We start from the raw sequence: 12328 nt of genomic DNA, 5'->3' as shown, positions 1-12328 counted from the left end.
TGGATTGGAAGAATAAATATTGTGAAAATGTCTATGCTACCTAAAGCAATCTACACATTTAATGCAATTCCTATCAAAGTACCATCCATCTTTTTCAAAGAAATGGAACAAATAATTCTAAAATTTATATGGAACCAGAAAAGACCTCGAATAGCCAAAGGGATATTGAAAAAGAAAGCCAAAGTTGGTGGCATCACAATTCCGGACTTCAAGCTTTATTACAAAGCTGTCATCATCAAGACAGCATGGTACTGGCACAAAAACAGACACATAGACCAATGGAACAGAATAGAGAGCCCAGAAATAGACCCTCAACTCTATGGTCAACTAATCTTTGACAAAGCAGGAAAGAATGTCCAATGGAAAAAAGACAGCCTCTTTAATAAATGGTGTTGGGAAAATTGGATAGCGACGTGCAGAAAAATGAAATTGGACCATTTCCTTACACCACACAAAAATAGACTCAAAATGGATTAAGGACCTCAATGTGAGAAAGGAATCCATCTAAATCCTTGAGGAGAACACAGGCAGCAACCTCTTCGACCTCAACCGCAGCAACATCTTCCTAGGAACATCGCCAAAGGCAAGGGAAGCAAAGGCAAAAATGAACTATTGGGATTTCATCAAGATCAAAAGCTTTTGCACAGAAAAGGAAACAGTTAACAAAATCAAAAGACAACTGACAGAATGGGAGAAGATATTTGCAAACGACATATCAGATAAAGGACTAGTGTCCAAAATCTATAAAGAACTTAGCAAACTCAACACCCAAAGAACAAATAATCCAATCAAGAAATGGGCAGAGGACATGAACAGACGTTTCTGTAAAGAAGACATCCAGATGGCCAACAGACACATGAAAAAGTGTTCCATATCACTCGGCATCAGGGAAATACAAATCAAAACCACAATGAGATATCACCTCACACCAGTCAGAATGGCTAAAATCAACAAGTCAGGAAATGACAGATTCTGGCGAGGATGCGGAGAAAGGGGAACCCTCCTACACTGTTGGTGGGAATGCAAGCTGGTGCAACCACTCTGGAAAACAGCATGGAGGTTCCTCAAAATGTTGAAAATAGAACTGCCCTATGACCCAGCAATTGCACTACTGGGAATTTACCCTAAAGATACAAACGTAGTGATCCAAAGGGGCACGTGCACCCGAATGTTTATAGCAGCAATGTCCACAATAGCCAAACTATGGAAAGAACCTAGATGTCCATCAACAGATTAATGGATCAAGAAGATGTGGTATATATACACAATGGAATACTGTGCAGCCATCAAAAGAAACGAAATCTTGCCATTTGCGACAACATGGATGGAACTAGAGCGTATCATGCTTAGCGAAATAAGTCAAGCGGAGAAAGACAACTATCATACGATCTCCCTGATATGAGGAAGTGGTGATGCAACATGGGGGCTTAAGTGGGTAGGAGAAGAATCCATGAAACAAGATGGGATAGGGAGGGAGACAAACCATAAGTGACTCTTAATCTCAGGAAACAAACTGTGGGTTGCTGGGGGGAGGGGGGTTGGGAGAAGGGGGGTAGGGTTATGGACATTGGGGAGGGTATGTGCTTTTGGGTAAATGGGAAGGGGAGGTAAACCATGAGAGACTATGGACTCTGAAAAACAATCTGAGGGGTTTGAAGTGGCGGGGGGGTGGGAGGTTGGGGTACCAGGTGGTGGGTATTATAGAGGGCACGGCTTGCATGGAGCACTGGGTGTGGTGAAAAAATAATGAATACTGTTTTTCTGAAAATAAATAAATTGGAGGAAAAAAAATAATTAATACCTCTTTTTCTCAAACTGGTCCAAAACATAGAAGTGGAAGAAGCACTTCCAAATTCTTTCTATGAGGCTAGCATTACCTTGATTCCAAAACCAGAAAATGACCCCACTAAAAAGAGGAATTAGGGGCCAATATCGCTGATGAACATGGATGCAAATATTCTCAACAAGATACTAGCAAATCAAATCCAACAGTATATTACAGAATTATTCACCACAATCAAGCAGGATTTATTCTTAGGGTACAGGTGTGGTTTAATATTATAAATCAATCAATATGACACACCACATTAATAAAAGATCAGATAAGAACCATATGACCGTTTCAAAAGATGCAGAAAAAGCATTTGACAAAGTACAGTATCCATTATTGATAAAAACCTTCAACAAAGAAGGGTTAGAGGGAACAAAGCTCAGCATCATAAAGGCCATACACAAAAGACCCACAGCTAATATTACCCTCAATGGAGAGAAACTGAGAGTTTTTCCTCTAGGGTCAGGAACAAGACAGGGTCTTCACTCTTAACAGTGTCATTTAACATTTTACTGGAAGTCTTAGCCTCAGCAATCACACAACAACAAAAAATAAAAGGTATCCAAATTGGCAAAGAAGTCAAACTTTCACTCTTTGCAGACAACATGATACTTGGTAGAAAACCCATAAAGCTCCACCAAAAAATTGTTAGAACTGATATAAGAATTCAGCAAAGTTGCAGAATTAAAATAAATTTATAGAAATCTATATTTCTATACACTAATAATGAAGAAGTAGAAGGAGAAATGAAGAAATTGATCCCATTTACAATTGCACCAAAACCCATAAGATACTTAAGAATAAACTTTACCAAAGAGGTAATAGATCTATACTCCAAAAACTATAGAACACTGATGAAAGAAATTGAAGAGAGCAAAAGGAATGGGAGAACATTCCATGCTCATGGATTGGAAGAACAAGTATTGTTAAAATGTTTATACTACCCAGGGGTGCCTGTGTGGCTCAGTGGGTTAAGCCTCTACCTTTGGCTTAGGTCACAGTCTCAGGGTCCTGCGATTGAGCCCCACATTGGGCTCTCTGCTCAACAAGGAGCCTGTTCCCTCTTCTCTGCCTGCCTCTCTGCCTATTTGTGATCTCTCTGTCTGTCAAATAAATAAATAAAAATCTTGAAAAAAAATGTTTATACTACCAAAACAATCTATACATTTAATGCAATTCCTCCCAAAATGCTAATAATAACATTTTTCACAGAGCTGGAATGAACAATATTAACATTTGTTTGGATCCACAAAAGACCCAAAATAGCCAAAGCAATCTTGAAAAAGAAAAGCAAAACTGGAGACATTATGATTCCAGATTTCAAGCTTTAGTACAAAGTGGTAGTCATCAAGACTCTGTATGGTACTGTCACAAAAACAGACACATAGATCAATGGAACAGATAAGAGAACCCAGAAATGAGACTACAACTATATGATAAACTAATCTTTGACAAAGCAGGAAAGAATATCCAATGGAAAAAAGACGGTCTCTTCAACAAATGGTGTTTGGAGGACTTTGCAGAAGAATGAAACCTGACCACTTTCTTACATATACAAAAACAAATTCAAAATGGATGAAAGACCTAAATGTGAGACAGGAAGCCATCAAAATCCTTGAGGAGAACACAGGCAGCAACATTTTTTACTTTGGTCATAGCAACTTCTTACTAGACATGTCTCCAGAGGCGAGGGAAGCAAATGCAAAAACAAACTATTGGAAGTTCATCCAGATAAAAATCTTCTGCACAACAAAGGAAACAATCAACAAAACTAAAAGTCAACCTTCAGAATGGGATAAAATATTTGCCAATGACATATCTGATAAAGGGTTAGTATCCAAAATCTATAAAGAACTTAGCAAAAACACCCCAAAACCAAATAATCCACTTAGGAAATAGGCAGAAGACATGAATAAACAGTTTTTCAGAGAAGACATCCAGATGGCTAAAAGACACATGAAAAGATGTTTAACATCACTCATAATCAGGAAAATACAAATCAAAATCACAATGAGATACGACCTTATGCCAGTCAGAATGGCTAAAATTAACAAGTCAGGAAACAATAAATGTTGGCAAGGATGTGGAGAAAGGAGAACCTCTTATGCTGTTTGTAAGAATGCAAACTTGTGCAGCCACTCTGGAAAATAGTGTGCTGGTTCCTCAAAAAGTTAGAACTACCCTGTGACCCAGCAATTGTACTGTTCAGTATTTACCCAAAGGATACAAGCATGCTGTTTCTTTCTTTCTTTTTTTTAATTAATTAATTTATTTATTTGACAGACAGAGATCACGAGTAGGCAGAGAGGCAGGCAGAGAGAGAGAGGAGAAGCAGGCTCCCCGCTTGAGCAGAGAGTCTGATGCGGGGCTCGATCCCAGCACCCTGAGATCATGACCTGAGCCGAAGGCAGAGGCTTTAACCCACTGAGCCACCCAGGCACCCCCAAGTATGCTGTTTCTAAGATGCACCTGCATCCCGAGGTTTATGACAGCATTATCAACAATAGCCAAATTATGGAAAGACTCAAATGTCCATTGACTGATGAATGGATAAAGATATGGGATGTGTGTGTGTGTGTGTGTGTGTGTGTGTGTGTATACTGGAACATTACTAAGTCATCAAAAAGAATGAAATCTTGCTATTTGCAATGTGGATGAAGCTAGGGTATATTATGCTAAGTAAAATATAGTTAGAGAAAGACAAACGCCATATAATTTCATTCATATGTGGAATTTAAGAAAGAAAACAGATGAACATGGAGGAAGGAAAAAAGAGAAGGAAGATAATCATAAGAGACTCTTCATTGTAGAGAACAAAATGAGGGTTGATTGAGGGGAGATGGGTGTGGGATGTACTAAATGGGTGATGGGTATTAAGGAGGGCACCTGTTGTCTTGAGCACTGGGTGTTATTTGTAATTGATGAATTACTAAATTCTACTCCTGAAGCCAATATTATCAATATGTTAACTAACTAGAATTTAAATAAAAATTTGAAAAAATAATCAAATAAAATTTAAAAATAAACCTATAAAAATCCCCTTTCAGGTATTGTTCAGAGCAAAATATTCAAAGAACACAAATGGTGATTTGTAGTCCTCTTAAGTATCAGCATGTAAGCTGCTTAAGAATCTGATTTCCTTATAAAACAACACCTGTACAAGATTTGTATTGGCCAGGCCATCAAGCTACCTGATCTGGTTTGCCCCTCTCCTGAAATTGTGAAAAGGCAGGCACATTCCTGCAAAATATGTTTGCCTCTTTATATATGTGTATGGTGGTGATGGTGGGGGTTGGGGGAGTGAGGTGGGTTCTCTTGTGCTGGGGCCAACTCACTATCCAAGATTCTTTGCTTTTCTAACCCTGAACACTGATGGTGGGAAGACATGATGTTGGACTCAACCAGCTGGCTTGAGTTGTGTCCTTTTGCACTTGTCCTATGTTTTTTTCCTCAGAGCTGGACCCCTTTCTGTTCTCTCATGTCTTATTTTCAAGCAGAATTCCTAGCTCTGCAATTCACTTTATGTCCCCTAAATTCTTTCCATCTGGCCGTAAATAGCCTGTATCTACTTGTGTTTCCTTGGAGACTGTCTCACTTGCCTCCTCTCCACTATTAGGGCTTCAGCTTCCATCCATGTTTTGCCCACTAACTCACACTAATTCTACTACAGCAAACATGACCCTTTCCTAGCAGGCTTTATGGCCGTCAGAGCACAATGGTGTAGCATCGTGCTGGAAGCTAGAGTTGACCTATCCAACAAAGAGGTAAGATCCCTAGCATTTCCAGGTGGGAGAGTAGAGAATAAACCCCAAAACTTAGTTTAAACATCCTTCTATCTGGAAACCTCTGTTTCCCAAAATTATTAATAATGGGTTCCAGCTTCAAAACAAATAGTTTCAAATAGTACATTATTACATAACATGTAGGAATGATGATTCAAATATTTTAATTTTGTAAACAGTTTATGGTGCATTATAATAAAGCAGAAAGATTTTTAAAAGCCTTGTAACTTTTACTTTGCCAAACTTTGTCTTGCAGAAAAAGGTAAACTAACAAAGATCTGGAAATGTTGTCTTCAACACAACTTATTTATTTTTTTATTTTGGTTAAAATTTGCATAAAGACAGTAGTCAAAATGTGTATGTCCATTGCTTTCATATGTTAAAGATTCATCATGGTGTGCTGGAAAAGCCAGGGACTCTGGTCACACAGATCTGAGATAAAAATGTAGGGGTAAAAATGTAGCTGTGACATTAAATAGCTTGCTTGACTTTCCTGAGGCTCATTTTTATCTCATCTGTATTAATGATAGTTAGATGTCCTCTCTTTCAAAAGTTTAAATAGGAAAAAATATATCAAGGCACTTAGCACAGTGCTGGGCAGTGTAAATTTCCAGAATGCATTAGTTATTTTCTCAATCTGGTTTCAAAAATGAACAATTCTTGGGGTACCTGGGTGACTCAATCAGTTAAGCATCTGTCTGGCTCAAGTCATGATCCTGGGGTCCTGGGATCGAGCCCTATGGTAGGCTCTGTGCTCTGTGGGGAGTCAGGTTCTCCCTCCCTCTCTGCCCTTCCTTCCAGGCCCAGCCCTTGCTCTCTCTCTCTTTCCCAAATTAATTTTATTAAAAATCTTTAAAAAAATAAAAACATTCTTCACTCAGATGGAAAATTATACATAAACAAGTCTATAGATGCTTTCAAGCTTCTCTACTTTTCTTCTTTTTTATTTCTGCAGTACAACTCTTGGAAGCAACATGTGATGAGGACACATGAGTGGCACCAAAGGAATCTGGGAACTTTAAGACCAGCAAATTACAGAATAAATTATGAATAAAACAAGTGAGTAACTATTTCACTCACCAGTAATGGAATTGATTCTTAATATCTTCTAATGGGAAAAAAAAAGTTAATAAATGAATGAAACAAAAATGTACCCACCTAGACCTTTCATTTAAATAGCATTTGGCGGGGCACCTGGGTGGCTCAGTGGGTTAAAGCCTCTGCCTTCAGCTCAGGTCATGATCTCAGGGTCCTGGGATCGAGCCCCACATCGGGCTCTCTGCTCGGCGGGGAGCCTGCTTCCACCTCTCTCTCTCTGCCTGCCTTTTTGCCTACTTGTGATCTCTGTCTAATATATAAATAAAATCTTTAAAAAAAATAGCATTTGGCTGTTTGTACCCAGCGCCTCTCCCTTTCTTCCCACTGAAAGATATATGAAGACAATGATAGAAAAGGTTACAAAAACAACACCGAACACTAAGGTTCATAGGCCACCTAAACTCAGATTTTGCAAAGAGTCTTTGGTAAGGACCAAAGTAACTGAGAGTAGGTATGATTAGAAAAAACAAAAACTTTCTGAAGGTTACCTCATAGAGGATCCAGATTTCACCCCATAAACAGAAATGATACTTTGCCCCTGTCCCACTGAAGTTTCAGTGATTGGATCCTCGACATCAATAGCACGCAGGATATCAAGTTACTGTCCTTCTATTGTGCATCTATTGTGTTTTGGGACAATGGGAATACTGTGGTTACACCTCCGTCTTTTTGCCTCCTGACTCCTGTTCTTTGGAGTCAAAGAATACAGAAAGTCAGTGGGACAGAGCACGTCTAGTTATGAAGCATTATTGCCAAAGAGATAGGTTTCCACAAAATAAAACTCTGCAGCAAGAACTGAACATTATCAGAAATTTCTATAAGAAATATGTCCTGAAAATTGCAGGAATTTATACAGCTTATCGTTCAGAATAGAAAAGAACAGGAAATCTTCTGTAGGATAAATAGCAGCAACAGGGGTACACAGCTGAACTAAGCGTATTCTTGCAAGAAATTGGTAATTGATTCAGGAGCTGTTTATATCAACCTTCTCTCCAGCTATAGATGTGAAAGAGATATAACCATTATCTAAGAATATATGAATTGCGCCAAGGGTAATTCACTCAATCTGTCTCTTGACCAATACAAAAACTGAACAAGATTTGGCTTCATTCAATGATGATCAAAAAGATCAAGAGAGAGAGATGAAAATACTGTAGAAGAAGGGAAAAGAAACAGTGACTAAAAACTCAAAGGAAGACAAAAATTCTGAAAATGGCCTAATATATAGTCTATTCTAAGGTTTAGAAAATAAGTAGACATTCTTAATAGAATACAAGAAATCTTGGCCTCTTTGAAATGGGAGCAGAAAATGGTAAGGGGGAAACATGATTAGCTAAAAGGAGAGCATAAAGAGATAAAAAGAGAGGTGACTAAATAAGGATTTCAAGACAGAAAAAAATAGCATGGTTAAAATTCACTGCAGAAGCAAAGAAGCAGAAATAATATTACATAAAATTAAATCAGTGATACAAAGACGCTTCCAAAGCTTTTCCAGACACGGTGAGAAAGAACAAAGATGAGAAAATTATAATAAAGAAGATAAAGCATGGAACAAAAATAGAGAATCAATATGATTTGAGAGAAAATGGAAATCCCAGGCAAATCAGAATAATAATAGTGAAAATGTAAATAAAAACAGTTTCCCAAACTGAAAAACTACCTGCTTATGTGCCCAAAGAGCTTATCACATTCCAGGAAAAAGCAAAAAAAGAAATGAACATTTAGATATATCTTGGTGTAATTAGTTGTAATAATAAATTAAAAGTCCTCATTCTGTCCAGAATATAGAAAACAAACAAATAAGCAACTGAATCTTGACCTCAGGACAAAAATTAAAAATAAGGTACATTCAGATTGTTTATAAATAAGCAACATCTAATAATAATCATATTTATTATTCAATTGGGTGCCTGCTACATATAGCAAGGCTTACACATTTTATCTCATTAATTAAAGCAACAGCCCTGGGAGATGGGTTATATATCTCTATTTGGGGAAACTGAGATTCAGACAATCAGCATGACCAAGATTCTATAGCCAGAAAATTGTGGAATTAAAATCTAACCTACATTTATTTTATTTACCTAAAACATGTGCTCTTTTTATTATAATACACAATCTCTGTAATACTTCGGGGAAAATACCTTTGATCTAAAATTTAGTACCAAATAAGTTGTTTTAGCAAAATGTACTTGTCAGAAAGAGGAATCTATTTAACTTCATGGAAAGGAAGCTAAGCTGGATAGGTCTTTTGAAAAGAATCTCACCATGGCTTTTGTATTTCTAAACCCAGGACTGCTTTTTAGGTACAGAAAGACCCCTTGGTCTGTCATGTCATTTTTGTAACAGACTAGGAATAGGGTCAGGTTACACCCTTTACCTCGGGCTTACTCCCCCACAAGTCAGCCTGCAAAGCAGCACTTCTGCTCCACCACTGCTCCGGAAATAGAATCATGTCATTTTCCCTTTGAACATACAAAGAGATGCAAGACACTGATACTATATTGTTGTGAACTGTACCAATGTCAGCAGGTCGCCATCCACTTATTTAGATGACCCAGGAAAAAGGAGTCCAGTGACAGACCAGTGGAATATATGATGAGCAAATTTGTGTGATCAAATGAAATGCTACAAAATGAAAATATGTTGTGTGACATTGAATGAAAGATAGCAAATACTCTGAAGAACTTGTTCCACTATATCTTCTAGACTTCTTTCTTTCTCCTCCCCTTCAGGGATTCCAATAATTCTGACGTTGAAACGTTTCATACAAATACTCTGAAATGTTTTTAAAAAAATGAAAGAAAAACAATTTTCCAGGATTATCTTTGGAGAGATGTTTGGGTTCAATTTGCTTCTCTGTTCATTTTTAGGAAGAATTGTTTTCACAGATTCACTTCTGAAGAGAGTTGCTATAATCGTCACACTTCCCTGCTCTGAGCGAATTAATTGTCAAATTATTTCTTTTGCATTGATATGTTTTTGAACTTGCCAATGGATAAAAAAGGATATATTAATGTCGCACCAAATGAGGCTTAGAACACCGTTGGAAAAGAAGACATAGATGGAAATGCACATGCAAATAATAGTGTGACACAGAGAAACAAGTTCTCAGCATCTGGACATTTACAAATATAATCGACTGAAGCCGAGTGGTTTGAGGGGACTTAAACTTTCCAGAACTGTTCAATGTTCAATGTTAACTATTATTTAACTCAACAATCTTTTATAAGGCTTTGTCAGAAAAGGTAAGATCATGATAGCTAGAGATTACTGTAATAGTTGAGAAAAAAAGGTGAAAGAGGACAGTTGAAGAAAAGCCTGCTGAAGCCTTATTAAGATATGTGTTTGCTTCCTAACACACAGCATGAATGTATTTGTCTTTTTTTTTTTTTAAAGATTTTATTTATTTATTTGTCAGAGAGAGAGAGAGAGAGTGAGCACTGGCAGACGGAGGCGGAGGGAGAAGCAGGCTCCCTGCTGAGCAAGGAGCCCAATGTGGGACTTGATCCCAGGACGCTGGGATCATGACCTGAGTCGAAGGCAGCTGCTTAGCCAACTGAGCCACCCAGGCGTCCCTATGTATTTGTCTTTTATTATCACATTTAAAAATGCTTCAATAAGTTGGTGTTAAAATGTTTTAAGGACTTAAGAAAACATATGCAGATGGCTCCATAGGATAAATTATTTGATGACCTTTAAATTGGCTGGTAGCGATGAATTTACTGAATGCAGCCCCAATTGGATATTTGCAATAAAAATAGTGATATAAAAAAATACTGACATAATAGTTTAAACTTCTGATTATCTCCACTAAATCTGATAATTCTATAAATGTGATGAGAGAACTTGTTGGTAAGATTTGGTTGGCCCAGTTTCTCTTGTTCAACTAACCAGTCTATAATTTGGAAAATCCTGAATAATGCATTTGGCAAGAGCCTCTTTCTCATTTGGAAAGAGCCTCACCACCATATTATGCATAACAAAGCTCATAAAAGTAATCCAGCTAGTCATAAAGCCATCTCAATAGAGAAAAGGAGATCAAACAGACTGGAATGTTTTCTCATATTTTGCCATAAAATTTTTCTTGAGATAGATCATTGGGTAGTCATTAATATTTTGAATTATGAAGCCTCTTTTCACTTTATTTTTTTAAATTTAATTTTATTTTTTCAGTGTTCTAAGATTCATTGTTTATACATTATCACGTTGCCTGATATCAAGCTTTACTACAAAGCTGTGATCACCAAGACAGTATGGTACTGGCACAAAAACAGACACACAGACCAATGGAAGAGTAGAGAGCCCAGATATAGACCCTCAACTCTATGGTCAAATAATCTTTTCACTTTAATGCTATCTATCAGCCCTCTGTTCAGGACAAATGCACATGTGTTCAAGGAACATTCTCATATGTCTTTGAGCCCATTCTTGGACCTCTTGGGGTTTTCTTGGATGACCATTAAGAATCTTTATGGTGGACTAATATCTGAAATATTACTTTTCTGTCATCATTAGATCACTAAACTTCACCGTTAACTTCTCCCATCTTATCCTCATTAACTCCTCTTCCCAGAAACAGAGTTATTCTTTTTTTTATTGAATTTTAAAGCACAGCATAAATGTGTTCAGACCTCTAATTGATTTTAATACTTAAAAATTCTCAAATATTCACATAGATATGAGTTCTTCCTTGAGTGTCACTAAATTGAATTTATTTCCAATTTGTTTCAGATTCATGCTTCAGAAGTGCCACGGGTGTTTAAATTCTGTGGAATCTCACCCATGGTTAACATCTGGTGGAATACTTGATGCAGTAAAGAATTTTAGATGAGTATTCAAATTCTCAGGTCAAGCTAAACTAGCACATTTACTGTTTGTTGTGAAATGAATTTTAGCTTTTGGAGCATGAAAGGCCAAAAACTGTTGAAGGATTTGGTTAATCTGGTTAAAGGTTTTATTGAGGTAAAATTAACACCCAATTACTACACATATGTTAAATGTACAATTTGAGGCTTTCTCGTGTGTATAGCCCCACTAAACCATAACCATAATCAAAATGATAAACATATTTATTTCCCCCACAAGTGTTCTCATGCACCTTTGTAAGATCTCCCTCTAGACACTTAATATTTGTTTTATCTCCTCACCCCCCATCATTGTCAGACAATTACTAATTTGATTTCTATCATTCAAGGTCAGTTGGTAATTTCTAGAATTTTTAAATTAAATCATAGTACTTGTGTTCATTTTGGTTTAGTTGTTGTCATTCAGCAGAATTATTATGATTTTAGGACTTACCATGTCTTTAATGTGACCAGTAGTTCATTTATTTTTTTTATTATGTAGTATTTACTTGTACAGATATATCACAATGTATTTGTTCATTGTTCATGAACCAAAGAATGTGTAGAGCCTCTAGAAGCTGGAAAAGGAAAGAAAAATGGATTCTTTCCTGGGATCTCCAGAAATAACACAGCTCTGTCAACCTATTTTAAACTTCTGATCTCTAGAACTGTAAGATAATATGTTTAATAAATTAAAATTTATGTTGCTTTAAGCCATCAACTTTGTGGCATTTATTATAGTAGCAATAGACAACTAATGTAATACTTTT

The sequence above is a fragment of the Neovison vison genome, chromosome 12 (genome assembly GCF_020171115.1).
Source record: "Neovison vison isolate M4711 chromosome 12, ASM_NN_V1, whole genome shotgun sequence".
Lineage (NCBI taxonomy): Eukaryota > Metazoa > Chordata > Mammalia > Carnivora > Mustelidae > Neogale > Neogale vison.
The sequence above is the reverse complement of the archived record's forward strand: the minus strand, read 5'-3'. Positions refer to the sequence as shown.